General features: G+C 35.1%; 1 long non-coding RNA gene and 1 other non-coding gene across 2 annotated transcripts; one reads left to right on the top strand and one right to left on the bottom strand.

The window, feature by feature from the left end:
- Positions 1-203: 203 nt before the first annotated feature.
- LOC120605213 (uncharacterized) lies at positions 204-13214 on the bottom strand. Its single transcript, XR_005653549.1, has 3 exons — positions 13097-13214; positions 10892-10952; positions 204-393 (listed from the first exon to the last, which is right to left on the bottom strand). It is a non-coding gene; the product is annotated as an uncharacterized LOC120605213 (long non-coding RNA).
- On the top strand, positions 9792-9859 carry LOC120605380 (small nucleolar RNA SNORD52). Its single transcript, XR_005653625.1, has one exon. It is a non-coding gene; the product is annotated as a small nucleolar RNA SNORD52 (small nucleolar RNA).
- Positions 13215-14843: the final 1629 nt, after the last annotated feature.

Here is a 14843-nt window from a genome sequence, read left to right as displayed (position 1 = left end):
TTGGATTTTCTATAATTACTATTCTCTTAAAAATAACTTCACAAAATAAGAAATGCCTGGAAGAAACATAACTATGTAGCCCAAAGTAGAACTACTGAAAACCTCTCAGAATCTTCACTCTTTTTTATCAATGTGTATTTATAACAATCTTTTACCAAAAATATGTCGAGAACTGAAAACTCTCATTAGTGAGAAGGCCATTTACCTTTAGATGATATTTGAAACTTAAACACCCACGATGTTGATAGGAAGGTTATTTAAAATGCAGAAGAGGAGGTAAATAAATAGACCATGGCCAGAACCAAGGGGAATTCAGCAGCATGTGCTCGTCTTCATTTGTTAAAATGTTTCTGGTCCTGAGAAGTCATATCTTTTGAATCCTTTCAATGTTACCTAAAATCATATGACACTCAAAGAAAATCATGAAAGATACAGAGTTCATATTTTCAGAGAACCAGAGGGGCAAGTTTTTAACCACTTGTTTAGTCCTATAAATTTAGTATAAATGAAAAATGGAAAATTAATAATAAAAAGAAACGCACATGTAATTGACCATGGTCCCCACACACATAATTAAAATTTCTACCATTGAAGCTGATGTGGCCAAGGGGCCAATATTTGACAACCATTTACTTCATCCAGGCCTATACCATTGCTATTTGCATTTTGAAAATTTGAGAATATAAGTTTTACTTAATGTTTACACCAACCATAAATGCTATTTGTTAAGTACAATCCTCCACTGAGTTCTTTCTCTCTCACATATATTGTTCAGTCTCTCCTTCACCTACAGCTTCTGCCCTGTGATTATATTTAAGTATCTCTATTTATTAAGGGCAAGAACTGCAAAAACCAAACATATTTTTTCAAATTTCCTAAAATTGACAAAGGAACCTGATAAAATCAAATGCTTTGGAATAGGGAAATTGAGAGACTGAGAAACTCAGGTTTTCACCCTATATTCTTTTGTACCATTTGAACCTTGTGAATGTATTGCCTATTCAAAAACTAAATAAATATTTTCATGCGTAAGATTCCTGGACTCCACCCTAGACCTGTTGAAACAGAATATCTAACATAGAGCCCCGGAATCTTCATTTTAATAAGCTCACCAGGTGAATCTGATGCATAAATAAATAAGAAAGTATTGCAAATATAAATGCAGATGGCCCAGTACTGAGAGGCCGTATGTGTCAGGTAATACAAAGAATGCTGAAAACCTACCATTGCCAAAAGAAAACTCCCTCACCAGCCTGCTCTGATGTCTGAAATTGTTTTGTTAGACATTCTGTCTCCAATATGTCCTCGTAAAATTGCAATGGCAGGGTGAGGTGGAGAGAGAATTCTTGCCTTCACCAAACTCACCCTTCAATCTACTTTCCCAGTGTTATCTAATCAGCGCAAAATCTTTTTTTAAGAAACAAGCAATACACACTCCCCATAATTTCATTATCATTACATTTCGATCAGTTTTGATACTTAATACCTGGCTGAAATGATTTCTTTGAAGGTCACCAATGGTGCTTTAGTAGCTACATGTAGTGGCTTTCTCTAATTCCTAGGTCAATAGACTCCATCCTTCCTGAAACTCTCTTTTCCCAGGAATTATGTAATATTGTGCTGTCCTGATTCTCTACTTTCTTTAATATGTGTTTCCATATGTCTCCCAAACTCTTCTGACTCATTCCCTGTAAGTTATTCTTGGGCCCTCCTCTCCATACTTCACTTTTCTAGTCATTATTTTCATGCAATCATCTCAAAGATCAGATTTTCTCACCTGTGCTCTCTCTCTTGAGATATAGACCTGCTTCTCCTGCCCTTCCTCAGCATCTCATTTGGAAGCCTCATTGAAAACTTCATATCCACAGCTGGATCCATTAGCTGTATACCCAGCGCTAGTCTACATATTTTACAAACATGAATCCACATAATACTCAAGACGACACTATTTTACTGATATAGGAGCTGAAATACCTAAAAGGTAAATTATGTTATTCACGTCACATTGCTATTGGATGATGAATCAAAGATTCAAACCCAGGCACGCTAAATCTAACGCCATAGTCCCATAATTATGTGATGTTGCCTCTCACTTTTAGTTTAATATTGATAAGCAAAGCTTCAGTGCTATCACTTTCTGGTCAGAAACTTTTGGTGTATCTTCACTGAATACTGAAATATTTAAAAATTTATAATTGGCAACTTAGGACTGGAATTTGATCTTACCTATATTTAATTTTACAGCCACATCTCCCATTATTCTCTTTTACACGCTCTAAATATTCCAAACAGTAAGTAATATAAATAAATTATTTACTGTTTTCAAGATTATATTTTAGACTTGTTCTCCTCTGGTTTGAGCTTTTCTTCACAACCATTAAAATTTTGCAAAAATCTATCTATGGCCTAAAACTTTGATAGGTATAGGAAAAAACAAAATTCAAATCAGAAGTAACAGAGATCACATTTATCCTCTCACTTGAAACAACGAGTAGACCAAAAATGTACATGTGAAATAACGATTGTCAAAATATTGAACATTAAACAAAGAACAACAATGCCAGAGGATAATAGGGTGATTCCTAAGACTGGAAGTGTCAACAGTGCCATAGTTTGCAAGGTAAGAGTATCACTGAGCTATAGGACAAGCTCAAGAATCCCAGTACAAATATAATTGGAATCCCTATAAAGAGAGAAGAAAAGGAAAAGAATGAAAAAATACTTGAGGAAATAATAGCCAAAAACTATTCAGATTTGAAGAAAACTATATACCTGCACATCCAAGAAGTTCAACAAGGCCCAAGCAAAATAAACATGAATAAAACCACACAAAGTCATGTCAAAATCAAACTGCCCAAAACAGTGAAAAAAAGAAATTCTTAAAAGCAGTCCAAGAAAAGGGACACATTTTGTACAGAGGAACAAAGATGAGAATGAAAATAGATTTCTCATTGGAAACAATGTCAGTTGGAACACAGTGAAGAACATCAATAAAGAACAGTGTAGTCTCTCCTTATCCATAGGGAATATGTTCCAAGACCCCCAGTGGATGCCCAGAATCACAGATAATAGCAAATCCTAACCAACTTCTTCAATTTCATCAGAAATGTGACAGCAACTTCTTCATTGGCAAATGCAGCCTCTCCAGTAATGTTTACATTTTTCATTCCAAACCTACTCTTGAATCTGCATAACCATCCTTTATTTGCAGTAAATGGCTTGGTGTCACTCGTTTCAGGGGATCCCTTGGTAAAGTCTTCATACAGGCTCAGTGTTTTCAAGCAACATGTTGCTGTCAGTTGGAACATGTTTTCTGTTCATGTCTTGCACTCACAAATTTAATGCCTTTTTCATCTTATCTAAGCACTTATCACACACTGTGGCCATACTTTTGCAGTCTGAGGTGACACAGAAAAACTAGCCTGAATTTCTTTTTCCTTCTTCACAATTTCACAGATAGGAGATCCATTTCTACTTCAGATATTAGCAACCTCAGCATACAATTTTTTTTCCTTTCCTTATTAAGTTGAGGACTTTCACCTTTTCACTTAAAGGAAGCAATTTATGGCTTCTCTTTGGCATATCTAAATTGCCAACAGCACTCTCTCCTGCTTGGGGGCCATTATTAAGTAAAACAAAGGTTACTTGAACACAAGCAGTACAATAACACGACAGCAAATCTGATAACCAAGACAGCTACTAAGTGACTAATGGGAAGGAATAGTGTAGAGCGTGGAGACGTTGGACAGAGGGAAGAGTCTAGTTCCGAGTGAGATGGAAGAGAGTGGTGTGAGATTTCATCACAGTACTCATAACATGCACAATTTAAAATTTATGAATTGTTATGGGAGGAGGCTTGGGGGGCTTGGGTGAAAAAGGAAAAGAGATTAAGAAAAAATAAATAAAACATGAATTGTTTATTTCTGGAGTTTTCTATTTAATATTTTCAGACTGAGGTTGACTATGGGTAATTAAACACTCAGTAGGCAAAACCTTAAATGGGGAGGGAGCGGACTACAAATAAAGAGGGACTATTGTGATGGAAAAAAATTACTTAAATCTTTTAAAAGCAAATAGACTGTTTAAAGCAAAAATAATAATGTACTCGGGTTTATAATGAATGTAAAAATCTGCTATAATAATAGCAAAAAATCAGGATGCAATAAATGGCAATAAATGATTACAAGGTTCTTATACTATACATAAAGATTGTGAAAAGTTAAAATTGCACTATGAACCATAAGTTAATCACACACACACAAAAAAATTTACAACGAAATGTTATCGCTGATAAGCCAAAAGGAGATATAAAATGGTATCACCAAAAACACAAAATTAATCCAAAAGAAATCAGGAAATTCTAGAAAGGAAAAAAGCAAGATGGCAGATTTAAATGCAAGTATAATAACTACATTAAATATAAATGATCTAAACACATCAATTAAATGTAGTAATTGTCAAATTAGGTAAAAAAATAAGATTCAAGAATATGTCGCTTTTGACAACCCCACTTTAAATATGAAACATAAGTTGATTAAATGCAAAAAGATGGGAAAATATATAGCATATTAACCCTATCAAAGGAGGCTGGAACGTCTATGTTAACATCAGATAAAGTAAAAAAAAAAAAAAAAAAAAAAATATATATATATATATATATATATATATATATTAGAGATTTTAAAAAGTTATTTCATGTTTGGTGAACACTATAACCTCGTATATCCAAGAAGTTCGACAAACCCTGAACAAAAAGAATCATGAAGAAAACTATACAAAGACACATCAAAGTCAAAATGTCCAAACCAGTGATAAAGAATAATTCTTAATTTCACGTCAAATGAATGAGTGCACGCACCATCTAAAAACACACTTTTAAGCAGAAATGTGAAAGTACAAAGGCTTACGCATAGTACAAAGAGTTACCAATGGTTCATTACTGAAAGAAATAGAAGAGATAAGACCTGACACAGAACAGGTAGCCACATGTCCTACAATAGAGCTACACCTTTTATCCATTGAGGAGCTATTGAAAAATTCCATGCAAAGAAGTGGCATAAACAAATTTTAGAGGAAAAAATACCTTTCTGGCAGTAGGTTCAAACAAATTTGTGAAAAATAGGATAATATATAGGCTATAGCAGTAGCTAAGGGTAGGGAAAGAAGTTCAAGGGCAGGTAAAAATGGAGTACTAGAAAGATCAAGAAAAAGACTATTATAATAACCCAGAAATGATGAGATCTATAACTACTCAATTATTGTCTAACTTCTAAATAGCACAGTGAGCATCTGGAGGACAAGAAACATTTTCTTATCTTTCTGTCTCTAGCATCAGGCACAAAGCTTGCCATATATATATTTAAAACAAATAAGTGATTGAATCTGATCAAGACTTATACTTTTACTTACATTTTTTTAAGTCAGATACACTGATATTTATAATTCTACAAATTTTTTATTTGTAAATTTCTGGAGGAAAATAATATGCTCAAATAAATGTTAATCATATCCTTTCTTAAGCATTGATCAAATTGCATATATAATCATAGATATATTACATATACAGTTACAATAAAATTATAAGTTATCTTAGAATAGCTCAAGAATAAAGCAAATAGGTTTGGTTCATGTCTTTTGAAAACAGCATCATAATTGTATTGTTTCCTTGGAAAATATATAGAACCCCTGGTACACAGGGAAACACACACACCTTATTTAGAGTAAAAAGCAGAGAAAGAGAACAGGAAAGAAAACATTTTAGTAACAATAATTTCAGACTAAAAATTTACCAATAGCAACATTCCCATTTTTTATTGAATTCCCTTTCATTTCTATTAACATTTACTATCACTTTAGAAAACAAAACAGCAACAGAAATTAAAATGCATGACCTAAAATTTGGAGATGTTCATGTCCTGCTACAACTTTTGCATTTTAAAGTATTCTCCAACGCAAAAATTTCCCCCTTTTTAATCTCAAATATTTTTCAGTCACTTTACTACATTTTCACCAAGTCATCTTAAGGTATGCTAAAAATCACACTTTTAAGCAGAAAAAAATATATCCATAAGCATAGTGGAGAAGTTTTGCCCATGATTAGAGATCATATGGTGAAATGGAAAAAGACAAGCTTTAGATTCACAAAAGCTGGTCTGTGAGTGAATAACTGGTTGGCTTTCTAGGGAACTTTCTGAAAGAGACTCAGTTTCCCTATCTATGAAATAGAATGTATTAGGCATCTGTATGTGATTCCAATTATTCTCAGCCCCACCTCTTTCTCCAACCACTGCTGAAGAGAACAGCTAGGCCCAGCTCCCAACATCTCTGAGAAGGTGCAAGCGGCAGCATCTCATTTCAGATCTGCACCAGTGCATCTTTAACAGCTACCTCTGTGTGTGGTACCCATGGGAATGCACTCAAGCAGGTACAAATGGAATGGGTGAACATTTATCAGCCATTCACCAATCTTGACTGATAGGATGGTAGTTGATGAATAAACATGTCTCTCTTTTGTACCCCAGGTAGACAATGCTTAGATGCACTTCCTAAGCCTTTTTAAAAGGCCCCTGGAATCATGGCCACCTGCTGGTGGACAACTCCAAAATGCATCTTTGCGTTGGCTTATCTTTCCTCCTTGTTTCACTCCTCAGTGCTTTACTTCCTGCTCTCTGAGTTTATTTATTGGCCACAGGTTTTGATTTCAAAGGAATGGGAGTTAAGGCAGAAGATAAGAATGCTACCATCCTCACATGGTAGGTAATGGATAAAACAAAATGACTTATGTAAACAGAATACCTACAATGTTCCAGGCATCATTCAAAGGAATGTGAAAAATTAACATATGTAAGCCTCCCAACAACAGTATAAGGTAAGTATTGCCGTTATCTTCTCTTTATAGAAAAGAAAGGCACAGAGAAGTTAAGTATCTTATCTAAGATCACACAGCTATCAAGCGTTTCCAGAGCCCACAATGTGTCCCATAATCTCAGCCCTTTAAACACACACTAGGTGCCAGATTAGTGAGTGGTGGCTTAATATTTTTACGGTGATATTTTATATTTAACACAAGCTTTGAAGTTGGAAAATTATGAAGGACAAGAAGGAATATAGAGCAATCGTGATGATAAATCTGCTTTCATGATAAGTTGGTATTGGAGTCGGCTTTGATCTTTAAGAGACGTACAGCCAGGCTCTGTTCTGTACACAGAGGGAGGCAGCAGCTCTCCATCACCACTGACATTTAAAATAGTAGTATGACTAAACTGATTTAGATGCTGAGCTTCCTGCTTAAATTCCACTTATCCTATTGACTTCAAACATAGCCTTTTGCTTTCAGTGTAGATTTTCCCCATTATCTCTTCCCTTAAGGCAACTCCCACTAACAGATGTCTATCTAGCTCATATATACTAAAGCTTGAGGTCCAAAATCCCCTTATCAAAGGAGATTGCAGCCTTTTTCCCCCAATTTAAAGGCAACTGATATCTAGGTACAAGAAATAAAGATAGAGCTGGCAAGTAAAACCCGAGGCCCCCAGATCCCGGCTGTGTAAGCCAGATACTGCTCTCCTGACACTAAGTGAAGATAAGAAAAGCTTCTGAGGTAGCAGCAGTGGGGCATCTCTAGGCTACCCTTCAGAACTCTGCCTAGTGGTCACTCAGGAGCCCCAGATATCTCAAAGTTGGCTGTTACGAACTCAGAAAGTTGAAAAGAGAGGAGCTGTTATACTGAGTCAGCTTTAGTGTCAGTCTCTTTTCAGCCTCAAAATCAAAACACCAAACTGTCACTTTAGAATTTACAAGGCCGTAAAACAGAGCCAGGGGTTCTCCTAATCTGAGACTGCACTCATCTCTAGCCAGGGATGCAGGTCCAATGCTTCCTTCTAAGAAGAACACAGGACCTCTAACTTTTTTGTTTGTTTGTTTTCATTTACGTTAAAAAGGAAATATCTTGTATTTCCTCTTAAGAGAAGCAAATGAGAAAGACAAAAATTGATAGGCCTTTAAAGTTACCACCCAAGACCATAAAAATTTAACATTGGATACAGAAAAACAGACTCATAGAGGATATGTAGTCTGCTGTGAATTTATAGGACTTCTCAAGTAAAAGTGCTGCTTTTGATTTGTAAATGGAGAAATCTTATAAAATATTTGGCATTCAGAGACAAGGAAATAGCAAAAGTTTCATAACTATAAATAAGGCTTCTTTTATATTTTAAAAGGCAGGATGTTCTAATAGATCCTTGGGATATAACAGGCTATTTTGGCCTTGCCCACAACCATCCCAGCCTTGACTTTAGGAGATGAAGCTTAAAGACTCTGGAGGATTTCGGAGAAACTAATGTGGCCGCACAAATTCAACTGCCAATTCTTAGACTGCACTTATTAACTCAGCCAATAAGAGGAAAAACTCTTCTCAATATTACAAAAGAAGAGCCAAGAGTGCAGATTAATCCACCTTAGTGAAGAATTACTTCCCTGTGAATAGGAAAAGTGATTGTCCAAATACAGCCCAATGAATCCAGTCATGATCTCATTACTTTTGAGTTCATTTTCATAGAAAGATGATCAAAATTTCAGCTTGAATGTTTTTTGCAGCTGCTATTGCTTGCTATTTCTTGAAATTTGGAATTTTACTTTTTGGAAAAAGATAATTTCTGAAGGAAATTTTTTCAGAAGATTACAGTATATTCCTCTTAAAAATTTCTTTTTGAGCCTACATTACCAGATAACTCAGAAGTGACACAGTGAGTGCATATCTGTTCCTAGGAGAAATACATATATTAAAAATTTTTAAATAAACTAAAAAATATCAAACATTAAAAATAAATGTGATTGTGAGGACATCTCAATGTACTTTTACTTGAGAAATCTTTGTAGAGTCTGTATTTGTAGCAAATATATTAATACCTGCCATGATCACCACCAAAAATCTGAGAAAATGTTTGCTAAACTAAACAAAAATTCCTGCACAATTTACCTAATACTTTACTGATAGCTAAAAGAAAGCATTTTAAATATACTTTTAGTGGACCAATCTAGTAATTTTCACCACACAGTTGCTATTTTAATTTAATTCATGGGGAAAATCAACTTAGAGTATAAAAAGGTTAGTCACTTACAAGGTCTGAACTGTTCCAAAATCATTAACATGTTATTACTGTCAGGTAAAACAATTACTTTGAACACATTCTAAATCTTATTTATGCTACATGAAGGCAATGAAATTTGCATTCAGCTGACTTTCAGGTATTGCTATTCACTGGTAAAATGTAATAGAATGCAGTGCTCTTATTATATAAAATAACCTTAATTGATAACCAGAGACTTTGTCCTAGCCCCAATGTAAGAAGTTACTTTGTAAAATTAGTAAATATATGAGTATATTTTAAAATAGTGAAATACATTTTATATTCAAAAAATAGTATTTGGGAATGTAATATGTTCAAAAGCTATATTGCTTTTGCCAAGAAAAATAAGTAATTATGAACATTCTGTAGAAATATGCATGATATCTGCTCCAATCAAATTCATTTAAATCCAGGCAAGCTTTGCTATTGCATATAAAAACCAAGCTGCGTACAGGAACGGTGACCAAGAAGCAAGCCAACAATAATATTAAGTTGTCCAGGACTCTTAATTCCTACTCCTTCTTTATAAATGTCTTGCATTTGATTAAAAAGATTATTAAAAGATCGCAAGTATTCTATTTCTCTGGTTTTACCTGAATTATAGCTTTAAGGAATAAAAATAAAAGAGTAATTAAAAGGCTAGTATCAAAAATGTTCAGGTCTTGGAATGATAATTTCTCAGACTAGAGTCTCTGACGCTGGTCCTGATGTCAAAAATTAAGTTCTGACTCATTTGGGGATAAAAAGAAGAAGAAGAAAAAAGTTCAGATCCAAATTCTGAATTCATTTAAAAGCTTAGGAAAGTTCATACCCAGATTTTAGAAGTTCGTATTTTGTCCCTTTTGTTAGAAAGTAATTAAACATCACATATATCCTTTGCCTCTTAAAAGGAAATTATGCTGGAGAAGACAAAGCTCAAATTTATTTGATTAAATAAATGGCTTACCATTCCATACCACATCTTGGAACAAACTTAGGTATTTTATGCATTTATCAGATGCATAAGTATCAATGCTCTTAATAACAACAATAATAATAACAACAAGCTACACCTAATTAAACACTAGGCGTTAAAGTTTATTAGCATGTGTCATGTATGTATTCTGTTACTCTACTGTTTTCTATTTATATAGTATTAACTTGGTGCCATCAATATATGATTATTTACTAGATATACAAACATGTTAAAAAAAATGAAATAAAGGAGATTTTACTTCTTCATTTTAATATAATTTGGTTCTATTTTGTAAAAATAGTAGAGATGAGCTAAAGAGAAGTCAGCTGTAAAATAACGCAGAGTTTAATAAAAGTGATACATTAGGACAGTTTCATTGAAACCATATTGATGGTACCATCTAACTCAAATTTGAGTCTAATACGGTTTAACTTACATATATATTTTTAAAATTTTTATCTTCATCTCAGCAAGTCTTACATTAAATATCTTTCATTAAAGTACAGTGACTTTAGAATGTTATTTATAGTCATTTGCCTAATTTCTGAAGAATGAAATTGATAATATTTAATTTTACATTTTCAACACATACTTAAAACAAAGTAATAGAGTAATGTGAAATAAGAAATAAAAGGTTCCTCTTTTATTTTAATTTTGGTCTTTGTAGTTTCCCAGGACATGAGAAAATTTTAGTCTTAATCTCAAATATTCTCCAAAAATTAATTATTTGGGACTATTTTTTCTAACAATTGATGATTAGAAAAAGGTCAAAAGAATAATACAGTTTTTAGACCATAAAAATTCTTACCCTCTCTAGAAAGAAATTCAGTCCATTTTCCACGATGCCAATATTGCACTAGTAATGGAGCCTGCCAGGTAAAATTAATAGTCATTGTATTATTTTCTAATTAAAGTGGGCACAAATAGGTAAAACAAAAGCCAAAAAAAAAAAAAAATGAGAACAATCTGGCACCCTTAATTGATTCTGGCTTCCACTAATTTTTAAATGTCTCAGGTTAAGCAACAAAAATGCATTTAGTTTTCAACAAAAATATATTTCCTATTTCTTTCTCTATTATTCAACAAATTAAAGTAGCAGATCTGACATCTATGAAGAGTGCAGCCAATGAAGTTTTTGGAAACAGACAGGAAATATTTATTTTTAAAAGTGGTTTATAAATCTAAAATTTTGAACCACTAATGATGCCTTTAAAAAAAATAGATTATCTATTTTTAATGCAAACGAAGATTTCAACATGAAATACTATTAATGTCGATTAAGTAATTTCAAATAAGTTTTTATTTTTTTAAGTTCTATAAAGAAGTAGTATGTCCTCCTAGTCATTGTAAAATGTTTGGATAAACACTTGCTATGTGAATTTGAGTGTCTTTCTTTTGTACTATTTCAACCACTCTTTCAAGTTAATTAGTCCATATGAGTAATTACAAACACAGGCACTGTTGTTTTTTTAAACTTATTCACATAGATTAAAATGAGAATGGCTCTTTTGGCATTATGTAGTGCACGACCTACTCAAGTGTGTATGGTAATCATTAATTGGTATGTTTAATGATTTTTACGATTATTATTTCAAGCAAAATCATGATGCTATGACTAAGTCTCTTTTGGTCAGGGCCATACTTTAGATATATTACCTATATTGTTACATGCCACAAAAGAGAACACTGGGCTCATAGCAACAGAGGCAGAATAAATGCCTCAGTGAGATTCCAAGAGCATTAGTCATTTGACAGCTTCTGCTTGTTCACAACAAAGCAAGGGCAAGCTCCATACTTTCTGATACACTGAAGGACAGGCACAGACAAAAGACTGATACTAGAGTCTGATATTTAAGAACAAATGACATCTCTTAAAATGTACTGCAGCTCTGAAATGCTCAAGAAAATATGAAAGTAATTTTCCAAGCCCTTTCCTTGATGTTTCTTTTTTTGAAAGGAACATGATCTCTGAAGCCTTTGATTAAAGAAAGGTATAATCACTCTTTTTAATTCACTCTGATTTCACCTCAAAAAGGACACCCAAGTTCTCTTTATCCCAGGTTGGCTCTCACTTCAAACCAGAGGAAGGCATAAAAAAGTCAAGCTAATTTGAAGGGCTCTTCCCAAATGCTTGGAACTTCAGGGGTATTGACATAGTATTCTAAACTATACTGTGAAATAAAAAGAAAGAGAAGAAGAAATTGATGTGCCTTATCTGCCACAGGAAAATTCAGAAGATTTTTTTAACTTAAACAGTATAACATAGAACACGTGCAACTCTTACTGGCATGTGGAATGACCCTTAGTCAGGCCCAAAATATGTATACTTCAAAGATTATTCCTGTTATCTGCATTCTCTAATATCTCTAGAATGGACATGGGTTGTTTTTTTAAAAAATAGTAATGAAAGCAGCCCTTATTTTTAAAGAAATAATAAATTATATGTTGTGTTTGGAGATAAAAATCTCAGAATCAGTGTTCATCTCAGGGCCAAAGCAGAGAGAGATCCTGCTGAATAGAGCATAACACAAGAAAAAGGAGAAGACTATAGCCACCCTGGTGTTAATTGATAAGTGCACAGCTGAATAAAAGAATGGAAAAGGACTGAGAAGCAAGGGCAGCCAGGGCAGTTAGCACTCAAAAGCTGGTGAGCCTGTCCAACTAATCGGGCCGCGTTTGTTTTCACAGCTTTGCTCGGAACATTTGCAGGGCTGGCCGGGCACTCCCTGCAGAGCCTGAGAGCGGGTGGCGAGCCAAGATACCAGCAACACATTGTTTTACCTGCGCTGCCAGATACTCAGACAGAAAAAACACACAACAGTTTGTCAAAACAGCCATGGACGCTGCGCGCTCGTTTTTCCCCGCAGCCCCTGTCCTCGCTGCCAAGGTCCACGGCTGGGTTTATCTCAGCGCTGGAGAGATGGATCATCCTCTGCTAAATGCCCGGCGAGGCGGAGGCGATGTCACATATGAAGGGAACCGGAGTACTCCCAGGGGAACCCGGGCTATTTACCTGGAAAAGTCTGCTCTAGACACATTAAATCAGGTTCCCACAGCCCTCAGCCTTAGTCAGCACCTGGCCGCGAAATGACTCAGACACAAGGAAACCGTCACATGGAGGGGCTCCAAGCTTCATGGGAGACCTGGGCTTTTCAATTCCTCCTTACTGCCGGAATCACGTGATTTAAAAAAAAAAGTACAGGCTGCACATAAACCTAAGGCAGAATTGGTCTGCCTTTGTCTTCTCTTTGTTATCTTGCGAAGCAAGCATCAGAATTGCCTTTGTTGGTTTTCCAATTCATCGTCAGCAGAAGCGCATGCGGTAAGAACTTTCTGATCAAGCTCTAAACCTTTGGCACACACCAGCAATGCCCAATTATGAACGATCTAATAATATGTTCCTTGTGTTTCTCTGACAACCACAAGTTCAACATCCGGGATGCGATTGGGAATAGAGAAAGATACTGACACTACGTATTGCAAAGAGAGGGGAACATTCCTTAAACCGTCCACACATAACGGAAGCTGAAGTCTTCATTAGATACACACCTAGTGAAAAGAGAAAACAGGTTATACACAAAAGCAGGTTGTTTAAAGTAAATTTTTTGTCAGGGGAAAAAATAATCAAGCGTTGCTTGGCAATTAAAGAAAAGTGGAATAAGGTATCTTTTAATTAACATTTTTTCAAGTGGCAGAGATGTTCAAATGTTGCCACTGTAAGATTTCCTGCTTCATCTTCTGTCTTCTTTACATTATGTATTTCTAAAAATACATTAGGTGACAGTTTAACCGGCAGAAGAAAGCATATCCTTGCTCTATACATATGGAAATAAGCTCTCTCAGGCAATACCTGGAACAATGGTGGCAAAATCTATATCAAAGGAGATGGAACCTGAGAGGCTTTCCCTTTGTGTGAAACGTGCGTGAGCCTTGACTTAATGAGCTCCGGCTAGAGAGGCCACTTTGAACAAAATGTTCGGTCACCTCCACTCTCCACCCCGCAGGCTGCCTGAAAAGTACATAAAAGGGGGCTTCTCTGGAGAGAGATTTACCACATACACTTGACACTTGATCAAAGCGTAGGCATTTGCCTCCCTGAAACAGAAGTGAAAAGACACTAGAAAGCTGTCGCTGTAACCAGTGATTCCAGGAGGCTTCATTCTCCTCCTTCTGGAGAAATAATTATTCAATTCGGTTCCCCAACGTGTTTCAAAATACACTTTTTAACAAACAATTATGGGTTCTTACACAGAATTCTGAGGGTGTACATAAAACCGTTGGGTCACGCTTCGGTGCACAATGCTGGCAAACTGGCTCAGTTATGGCAAATAAATGGGCGAGAAGATAGTTCCCTGGGACCTCAGCCTTCACTGAGAACGCCTCCCTGAGGAACCTCACTACCACCTTCTCCTCCACCAGCATTCCAAGAAACATGAAATACAGGTAATATCTGAACCTTTAAAACAAAAGATTTAAAAAACAAATAGAGGAATTAATCCAGCTCCATTTACCGGATGTTGAAATCATGCTGCAACTGCTTTCTCTAGCTCACCATGGATCTCAGGGTTGTGTATTTGGCTTTTGGACGCAGACATTTGAAGTCCCAAACCTTTAACTCTACTGTTGCATATTTTCTGACCTTTCACTAAATTAATTCATTAGACTTGAAAACATAAAATTGATTTTTAAAAATTATTTTTCCTGGACCGAACATATAACTGGATTTTTTTTGTATGTTATCATCATGTCTGAACTTTCCA

The sequence above is a fragment of the Pteropus medius genome, unplaced genomic scaffold, assembly GCF_902729225.1.
Source record: "Pteropus medius unplaced genomic scaffold, Ma_sr-lr_union100, whole genome shotgun sequence".
Classification (NCBI taxonomy): domain Eukaryota; kingdom Metazoa; phylum Chordata; class Mammalia; order Chiroptera; family Pteropodidae; genus Pteropus; species Pteropus medius.
The sequence above is the reverse complement of the archived record's forward strand: the minus strand, read 5'-3'. Positions and strand labels throughout refer to the sequence as shown.